The following is a 10,609-nucleotide window of genomic DNA, read 5'->3' as shown; positions in this document are numbered from 1 at the left end:
TCCTTAACAATCGCACTGGCCCCCAGCTGGCAGGAATGGGTATCACCAGTAGAACTGATACTATTTTACTGATAAAGAGGGTGGTTACCTTAAGAAATTATGTGCAGACATTGGACAGAAGGTGTCAAGAAATGCAGGCAGAGGTGAATAAATTTATTGAAAAAATCACAGCATTGCATAACAGAGGTCTTCCCAGCTTGGTAACTAGTGCAGGAAGGTTACTATCACATGAGCACTATGCCAAAAGGGTCAGTAACTATGCCGCAAACCAGATCACTGCATCAGCAAGTGCCCCATAGGCCTCCATCTGGGCAGAGTCTCTATGACAAGCTAGAAAATTTATTCTTTATTGTGAATGAGATTAAACATCTTTTTGAAGTGCCTCCAAACTATTACAAATACACCGAGGCAGATGAGACCTTAGGCAAAATTCTGAGACACCAATTGCCTACGCAGGAATGGTGGATGGGCATGATACAAACTTTGCTGTGAAGAAACAGGTTTATTTACCAGGTTTGTGTGTATCAATCACAAGTTAGCATTTTCAGAATATTGATATAGTTGCTCTGACTGGGAAAGGAGTGGAAAAGGCCAACTCAACAATCAAATTTGGCGACCAAAGCAAGACCTACAAATGCAGATGACGGGGCTAAGGCAGCCACACCATGACAAGGCAGTAAAAGGCAGATTTCTCAAAATCAATGCAAAGCACTCGGCTGACCCCGGTTGCCTCCAAAAGTCAAAAGATTTCTGACATAAGTGAACAGCCATTGATTATACATTTAAAGTAGCAATAACTATTGCATCTACTATTTTTGGGAGTTGGTAAAGAAAGTTATGAAGCAAATGACTCATCGTTAAGATATTTTTGTAAAACAATTGTATATATATGCCCCCGCAAAGCTTATTTGGTTTTGGTTGTTGTTGATTCTCTTCTGAAGAGCTACACTGTAATTTCAGACTTTCAATACAGGAAGTTGGTGGAATTTCTAAAGTTCTGCGTTGTTTTAAGTGTTGTGATGAGATTGCTTGATGCTGCAGGATTCCTACATTATTTCATGTTACAATAAGTTTTCTGAACCGTGTCATTATGTTCTCTTCACTTACATAATCCGCCTATGTTGTATGTTTCTTCGTTTTAGCATTAGAGAAAAATAATAGTTTAGGATTTGTTTATTGAACACCCTGTTAACACCCAGGTTGTTCCCTATGACTCCCAAGGGAATACGGCCGGGGTAACCACTAACCAATCTTTGGATTACAGCTTCTAGCCAAACTGTAATCAGAGAGGGCTCTCTCTTTATAATTTGTCTCTGTTCTGATAGTATTTTAGGCTAGCTATGTTGTTCAAACTTTTGTTTTGTGTTTGGTTGGGAATGTTTCAGTCAAGATATATATGCTCTCATTAGAATGTTATATGTCATTGGGCAATGGAGTCAGTGGTCCTTTAACTGTTTTGAGGTGCTGTGTGATGCTGTAGTGATGCTGCAGAGCAAGGTTAGTGTCTGAGAAACAAACGTTCATAAAGTGATTGGGTGGGTTGTGTCCAGTTTATGCAAGGCACTCAAGAATCTTACAGTAAACTGCTAGAGAAAGACAGTGAGAATATTGACCTAGGAGCATTTGAGAATTTCTAGGTAATGTTCATACATATAGAATTAACAGCTACATGAGCAATTAAGAATTCATGTTTGTGGTTAATTCTGAAGACAAACATTCACAGCAGTAAAAATTGAGTACAAGGTGTAGTAAACAAATCCTGCACTATTCTTTTTCTTTACTGCTAGTTTAGTGTAACATGAATATGATTTGATAAACATAAGAAAGACAAGAATAGAGATTAAGGAAAAAACTTGTTATTTCATCAGACAGCACAGGAATTCTGCATCAACACATGAATCCTCAGCAAAACACCGTAGTTCCAGGAAATCACTGATCTGATCTAGCTCTTTGTATTAAACAATTCTGAATACAGTCTACATGCCTCAGAGTGAAAAATTACCAACCCCTTATGCGTTACTAAGGGGAGTATATATACAAAGTTTTACATAAGAAAATATCTGAATGGAGAGTAAATGCTTCATTAATAGCATGCCAACCGCTGGAGTGTAGCAGCTGAGAAAGTTAATGCTGTAATAACTTTTGTTCCCTTAGCTGTCAAAAATGGTCAGAGCCTGTTGACTTGGTGGCAGTTGGAGTCGGCTGAGGGTACGCTGTCAAAATTTGCGCATTTCTTTACCTTTTGGGCTAGCCATCGTTGTCTATGTGCTGAGTCACATTTCAGCTGCTTTTAATGCTGACTTTATCATGCTGTTTGTCTTGTAGTGACATGGAGCTGGCAGTGACCGAACAGCTGAGGCTACCGTGGCAGAATTTGAAGCATTGCTTGCCACCAATCCTCTTTTGGCATTTGATGCCTCCTAATCTTTATCAAGGTCTCATCGGCCTCTGTATATCTGTAGAAATTAGGAGGAGTCTCAAAAAGATGATTCACTTCATTCTCAATAAAGAACAGGCCTTCCAATTTGTCATACAAGCTTTGTCCTGAGGGAGGTCCTGTTTGTTCAGATGTACTGCCAGACGCAGTGATCTGATTCTCAATGTATGTTGCCATTCTGTTGGCAAATTGATCTCGGGAGACTAGCTTTTCTGCACTAGTTAGGAGGCTGGGCAGGTCTTTTGCTTGCAGCACTGCCAACTTGACTTTGAATTCCTCCACATCTGTTGTGATCTCATAGCACTTCCTCTCCACAGTTTGTACATAGTTTCTGAGAGTTAGCACCTTCTTGGCAGTGAGGACAGCCTCTGTTCTGTTGGGAATGCCTATGGCTGCCAGTTCCTCCTTTTCCTGCCTGTTCAGGAAGTCTATCATTCTGTTGGCCTGCTCTGGTCTGTTTTGCAGCAGTGTTTTGGCCTTATTGATTTCTGTTTGTGCTTGGCCCAACAAGTCCATCTGTTCATGCATTGTTTTTATTGATCTCCATTGTTGAGTGATGGATTGGCCTATTTTGGCCCATAGAATCCTTTTTATGTCGGCCATGGTTGTCTCTAGATTCAGCTCTTTTTCTAAGGCCTTTATCTTGTCCTTGAGGGCCTTTATCTCTCTGCCCTGTTCAGCCACAGTTACCTTCGACTTGTCATATTTGGCATCCAGTTCTGCCAATTTTTCCTTGGCCTTATTTATTTCATTGGCCTGGAGCTCCATTTCTTTGATGGCCTTGGTCAATTCCTCTACACTTTTGCTAGCTTCTGGAGCTGTTGTGGAAGTAGTTGGAGGAGCTTGGGAAGTGGATTCACCCTGTTTATATTGTAGTGCTTCTTCCAGCTCTTTCTCCAATTCCCTGATCCTCTGGTCTTGCTGCATTAGGAGATCTAGTTGGTCATCAGCCTGTTTTTGCTTTTGAAGTTCTGCTGTTTGAGGGTGCTCTGTGGGCTGCAGCTTCAACCTTTTCTTTAATGCATTGAGGTCATCATCTTTCTTCTTCATAAGGGCCTTCACACCCTTTGGATCACTAGGATCATGTCCCAGATCAATGATGATCTCCTCAAGAGACTTTATTCTATTGTCTTTGGCCAGAGAGGACATTCTCTCAAAATCCAACTGGGTATTGGTGTTTTTCAGGGACTCTTTCAGCTCATGGGCCATGGTGGCCTTCTCCACCAAGGTTGCATAGACCATCTCCCCAGCCTGTTTATGGAGTTCAATCTGGTCCATGGGATGTATGTCTCTGGCTAGGACCTCCACCCTTGTCTTCACAAAATCTGCAGCTGACTTAGGCTGCGGCCCTTTGGGCTTAAAATGGCTGAGGAGCAATTTTTCCTCCTGAATGTCATATACCGACATTAGCCTTTCTTGCTGGGCTGGTGTTGCATCTATGAATTGCTTGTAGACCTCAGCCCTTAGCAGATCATTCTGAGCTTTTATTTGTTTGAAAGAAGCCTTAGTGCTCTTGGGCTTCTTGCTCTGCTGGGAGGAGGAAGACACTTCCAAACCAAGCTGCAATCCTTGCTCCTGCCGAAAAGAGCTTGTTCCTGTGTGCTGGCTGCCCTCCCTATTTTTCCTTGAGCTGTCAAGGAATTCTTCAGTAATGTCTTCCACCTCTGGGGAGTCTAGCCTTTGCCTTTTGGCTTCTGTTTGCTGGGAGGATCCACTAAGAGGAGTGGACTCTTCTCTATCTCTTTTTGTACCCCTTTCCTCATGTGCTGGGGTCTGCAAAATTGGGGCAGTCAATGGCTCAGTTTGAGGTGGTGGTGTTTGCATTATTGGAGCTGCTGGCAGCCCAGTTTGTGGTAGGACAGTTTGCCCTTGCTGTTGTTCTGGCTGCTGCTCTATTTGTTGCCCTGTTTGCTGCTCTGTTACAGGGGCAGGCTTTTCCTTCACCGTTTCCTCCTCTGCACCCATTATGCCCTTGCCTTTGTCTGTCACCGGTGCTGATGTAGAGGGTGCCTGTGGTGCAGTCCTAGTGGCCGAGGTCCCTTCTCCTGCTGAGTGAGGCCGTTTGAGGGGTACCTGCTGCACAGAGTCTAGGTCAAAGGTCTTTTCAAGCTCCTTCATATTCTTTAGCATTATTTCTTCTTCAGTTAGCTTTTCAACTAAAGAACCCTGTAGCCATTCTTGCTGGTTGGCATATTTCTCAATATGTGGGTATTGACAATGCCTATAACCTAGAAGTCTGTATTTGGTTCTTCTTGCAGTGATGAAGCCCTCAGGGTCATAAGGGACCCACCGAAAACTGTGTGATAGTTTATATTTGTCCTTGAGGATGAGGTCAGCATCTTCCCATCCTTCTTTTTTATTCATGATGAATGGGCCCAACTGGTGTTTGAACTTGAGGTGAGCCTTCTTCCTGGAGCTGTGGAAATGGGTGAGGTCAGACTGAATCAATTGCCTATAATATTCCAAGGCAAATATCCTCATGGGCACATACTTTGGGAGTTTGAAAGGACAGAGCTCATAGCCATAGACCCTGATGACTGTGTGTTCCTCATATAAGTACCAATCACCTATTTTACATTTTTTGGAAAGCTGCAGAGCCTTCTGTATCTCTGTTGACATTCTGGGAGGAGGGGACCTCATTAATAGGCAAGAGACCGGATACACAAATTGGTCAACAAACTAACAATAGGAATAGGGCGAGTTTGTGACATTGTGATAGACAGAGGTCCAGAAGATGACAGATCTTCTTTCCCCTCTATAATCCAGCTTTTTGATATAGCATGGAAAAGCCTCAGACTGATAATACATGAAGAGATGATAAATATAGGCTGAGTATTTGAAGACACCCTGCCTGTCCACTTTGCTCAGCTGATCATGAATCTTATTAGCAATGAACTTTGCAAAGTTGTATTTGCGGGCAGGGGGTTGGCCTGGGCTGTAAACAGCCAGCAATACTAGCATGGTTTGATCCACATGCTCACTGGTGCTGTACCCCAGCACATAAGCAATCATGTCCAGGAGTAATCTGCCTACTTCAGCGAAGTGGACATTTAAATAATGAGGTGGCCCTGTAGGCTGGCACTCAGGCCTCATGAATGTCCTGGTGACCCTTTGAATCTCCTCACTGGTCATTTTGGTACCAGTGTCCAGCAGATAGTTCATAGAGAATGGGAACAACAACTCTGTCTGGTCAAAATGCAGCATTTTGTTGATGGTCTCAGGATTAATGTAAAAAAGGACCCTCCCAGATGGGGTGCTGATGGCCCTGTGGTGCACATCATAGTTCTCAGCACATAGGCGAATGATTTTAGGAAACACATTTACAGAGGGGAGACAATAGTATGGCAGGTTTGACTCCCAGATGCCATATGTGTCATGACCCATCAGATAGTCCTCTCTCAACTGTCTGAAGGTTTGCAGAAAATCTCTGTCTCCCACATAGTCTTCAATAAGGTAGTCCTAGTCAGCAAGAGATAAAGACTGCAGGTCTTTATTGGGTGGATTCAATGGAGAAACATTGAGAGTTGTGGGTGCAGGGGCAGCCATTGTATGGTTTGATTTTGAGTGATATGAGTGCACTGGTTTGCAAAGCTTTTAAGAGCTTAGGTGATAGGCCAACTGTGGACAAAGTTTGAAATGCTTTTTTATAGTAAAAAACAAGCTTGTTTCTGCAGTCTTGGTAGGTTCACAGAGATTGTGAATTGCTAGGGGTGAATTGCAGAGGATATGAGGTTTTCTTTAGTGAAAAAATTGCTGTTGGTCTACACCCGGCAAAAGGGAACAATGCCGGGCACCTCGAAGATAATTTCACAGTTTTGGCCCGCGAATTGCCTGTTTCAATGCTGAATTTGTGGTTCTGAGGGTAAGCAGGTTAACTTGGCTCACTTTAGGTAGTAGGTGCAGAGTTTATGTGGAATTCAACAGGTATTTTAATGGCAATTTACAGAGAAATGGTATGCATGGGCCAAACAGAGGAATTACGGTGAATACCTGGATGAAACGCTTGAAAAGCCTGCAGGCCGAACTCTGGAGGTTGAATTGATGAATTGGAACGGTTGGAATTTGAATTTGGAGGTGTCGAGGCGCTTTGGCAGCTGCAACGGCTATCTCTTCCTTTACGCGAAAATGACATAAAAACTGCCCAAAACATGACTTTAACGACCAAATTCGGAAAAAATGGGTAATTGGCGCCTTTCCGCCGATGACGTCAGCATGACGTCATGGCGGGCCCGGGTACGGAGGATGACGTGGCTGCTGAGGTGTAGGCCAGGGTGGCAGGACACGGTGGCGGGTGGATGAGGTGGCAGGGCTACGTGGAGGGCCATACGGCGCGGGGGCGGGGGAGGGCGCTACGTCATGCTGACGTATTGATGACGTAAGGGAAGGCGGTAAGGGGATGGTGGTAAGCGGGTTCCCCGCACCACCTTTGGGAAAAGGCGGTATCGTGGAGGGGGGCTCCGAACAACCCCACCGCCTGCCATGCGTCCCTTGTACTGGGCGAAAAACCACTTTCCCCGGACGCTAAAGGTCGGCAGGTCGGGGAGCGAAAATTACCGCCCACCGTTAGATCTGGGCGGTGGAGATCGGACGGCTGGCGGGTCCTCCGACGGATCGTGCAGGTTGGGGGGGTCCCGCCGGCCTATTAAAATATTCAGTTAAATATTTTGGGCGGAGAACCTTAGGGTTAGGGGTTTTTGCATGTATTTTCGGGATTTTTGGGTTTTTCAAGGGTTTTATAAGGAAAAAAGAGGTTTAGGAGTGGGTTTAGCAGGGGGAAAGGGGTTTTCTGTGGTATTTTTGAGCAGAGGGAAGGTGAGGGCTTAGGGGAAAGGTTGTTGCTCATAACCAGAGGTTAGAGCAGCCCCAAGACAGGGTTGACCACAGCCCCTGGTGGACTGAAGTCTCCCTAAACAACTTATTTAGCTATAGTGCCAAAGGGGGGGGGATATTTATACCATGTTTGGGGTTTATACACCATGGTGTTATAATAGTAGGGAAAGGGCAATTTAGGGGATTTAGATAATAGAAGTTAGGGGTTAATGTGAATAAGGAAAGTGAATGAGGAGTGATTTCATCAAGTGTATTTGAAAGTTACTTAGTTTAGGGAGTAGATCAAAATGAAAAGATTTTTAGACAAGAAATGTGGCTTTTAAAGGAACAAGAACCACCATAAAACCTCAGATCTTTTCATCAATCTCCATAGATGAAGGGATGTTAGTAATAAGAGTGAAAGGGGAAATTTGGGAAGTTAGACATGCTTCCTTTCTTTGCTGCAACCAGATGGAGAAGAGGAGCTTCTCAACCATTGATTTTCCTTTGTGGACATTTCAGCACACATTTATTTGCAAGGAATGATATTTCTGCAACCCCAACTGCCTACCCATCTACTTGCCTAGCATTTTTTGTTTCTTCTTGGAGGGTGCACTTGGACTTGCAGACCCTTATTTGCCTTTTCTTTTCTTTGGCTTTTTCCTTTTGATTTTCTATCTACTGCTACCCTTATTGCTTCCAAGGTCCCAGATTATGCAGTTGGGAGCCTTACTTCTCTACCTAAGCTACTTGTCTGCCAAGATTAAACAGTTTGGACAGACTTCTCTCTCTATTCTACAACTGAAAATTTAAAACATGGCATGATCCAGATTAGGCTGTTGGACCATCCATCAAAATTTAGACAACATCAAGCTATATACAAAGATTGTTTTCTCTTGGAAATATGTGATCTTTGCATGATCAAAGCAGAGCATATTTGGAACTTTTCATTGCAATCATGAAATATGAAACCTATTGGTATAGGTAGCTAACACACCCTAAACTCAATCTCTGCTGTTAATCGTGTCTTCTTCAGAATTAGTTATGAATGTGAAATTCTTAATTTCTCACATTTACACTGAATATTTCATAGTGAATACTGTTCAAGAATTCTGAGTTGCTCCTGAGTAATATTTCATTTCTCCATCTCACCAGCATAGTGAAAGATTCTTAAATGCCTCTCACTGGCTGGTAACAGTCCATATTCCCAAATTTGAAGATTGTTTCATGAGTGCCCATCTGGCTCTGCAGTATCATCATTCTCACTAAATACCTCAAGCAACACATAATCACAGACTCCAATGCCCAATGGACTAAAACCCTCTGAACGTTGCATTTCAGCTGTTAGAAGATATCATTCAACCAAACTTTAAACAAAATTCAGTGCATCATAACTAGCCTAAAAACATTACAAAACAAAGCTAAATCAAAAAGAGAGAGCCCTCTCTGATTGTAGGTGGGCTAGAACCTGCAATCCAAAGATTGGTTTGTGGTTACCTCGGCCGTATTCCCTTGGGAGTCAAAGGGAACAACCTGAGTGATAACATAATTGGCGACTCCACTGGGAACAGAACGAATCTTTCAACTGCTATCTGCTTTAGATAGCTGTTCCAAAATTTGAGCAGTTCCTTGACAATTCTGAAAATATTCTTAAAAATACCAAAAACAAGTTCGGAAGTTGGCTCCTAAAAAGAGAACTAGGCATACCAGGTCAAATCCTGACCCAAATCCTTCACCTGTTTTTGATAATCCTAATTTGATTCCCAAGACTCTTAGGAACCAGAAGGAACCAGAAGAATTTGCTGATTCCAGTCCTGAGGCAGTTCAGCAAAGTTATATCCCAACCCTTGCTAAGACATCGGTTCATTCTCACATAACCCAGTCTTCTCCCTCCTCCTCATCCACTTCCCAAAACATACTACTCACACCTCCATCCAATACACAAACTGCTATTGTTGTTCCTGTTGTTCCAGTTGTTCCCCTTCTACCTGTTGTCCCATTGATCCCTGCAAGTATGGCAAATCGTTATGCTCCCCTGCAGCTCCCTAGTAATCCTAGGGCTATGCCTCAGGACTACCAAAGTAAGATCACTTATTTTGATGGAACCAGTACATACACTGCTTTACAGCATACCAAGAAAATGCAAGATTACTTCGAAAACTATGAAATAGACGATGATGATGTAAGGATGAAAATTTTTGTCCAAAGTTTAACAGGTGAAGTAAGAACTTGGTTCAGAGCACTTGCTGCAAATTCCATAGCTAATTCGGGCGCTCTTTATCAATCCTTCCTGAACAGATGGGAAAAGAAAAAGGACCCCCTACACATTTTATCGGAGTATGACACCATAAGGAGAGGCCCACAAGAAACTGTCCTAGATTATTGTACCAGATTCAACACTGTTTATGATGCCATTCCTCAAAATCTTAGGCCACCACCTGATTTGGCATTAATCAAGTTCCCTGATGGGTTTGATGCTGATATGGCATATCAACTGAGGGAAAGAGCCCCTGCAACCTTGGTAGACATGCAAAACATAGCTGTCAGTGTAGAGGCAAACCTAATTGCTAAGAGGAATAGAGCAAGAGCTGAGAGAAGAACTACTTTCAAAGAAGAACCTTCAGCATTCGAACAAAAGCTAGATGCAATCATCAAAGGTATGGACAGACTTGGGGACAGGGTAGAAACCATAGAAAGAAAATCATCATGGGAAGGTCAACCAAGCACTGCCAGAAATCCAAATTTTAGAAAGAATCAAAATCCAAATGTTGGAAGGACTGATCTTGACCAGCACATTAGACCTCCTTTCCAAGAAAATTATGCTGAGGCCTCAACATCTAACGAACCAACTGAGGAGCCTCTCATCAACCTAATGGGTTTAGACAGTGAACATCAGGTCTTTTTAACACAAGAAGATCAAGAGGTTTATAATGACAATCAATTTCATACTAGGTCAGGAGAATCATTTGATTTTAGAGAAGGTTATGATACAGCAGTCTATGAGGTACACAAACAGTATAAACTAAGGAGTAGAACTATAGATGTACCTGAACCTCTTAAACTAAGGGATAGTAAGCAGCCAAAAAAGACCAATGACAAGACTGTTCTTCCAGAATCTACTGGCAACTCAAACCCACATACCACAGAGGTCACTGTGGAGGATATCTCAGAGCAATAGCCCTCTGAGAACCAGCCAGCCCCACCCCATCGTTCAAAGGCAAGGTCAAATACCATCCCTGAAAATAAATATGGTACCAATTTCACTCAAATTCATACCAACCATGAAGAATGGACCACTGAAAACCCAGCCGAAAAGGAAAAACCTGCTGCACTTAATGCAAGATTCAAATAGAAAAGCCCTTT

Source organism: Pinus tabuliformis, chromosome J (genome assembly GCF_031772625.1).
Source record: "Pinus tabuliformis cultivar Carrire ecotype Pingquan chromosome J, CPIR1, whole genome shotgun sequence".
Lineage (NCBI taxonomy): Eukaryota > Viridiplantae > Streptophyta > Pinopsida > Pinales > Pinaceae > Pinus > Pinus tabuliformis.
This window is presented reverse-complemented; position numbering follows the sequence as displayed.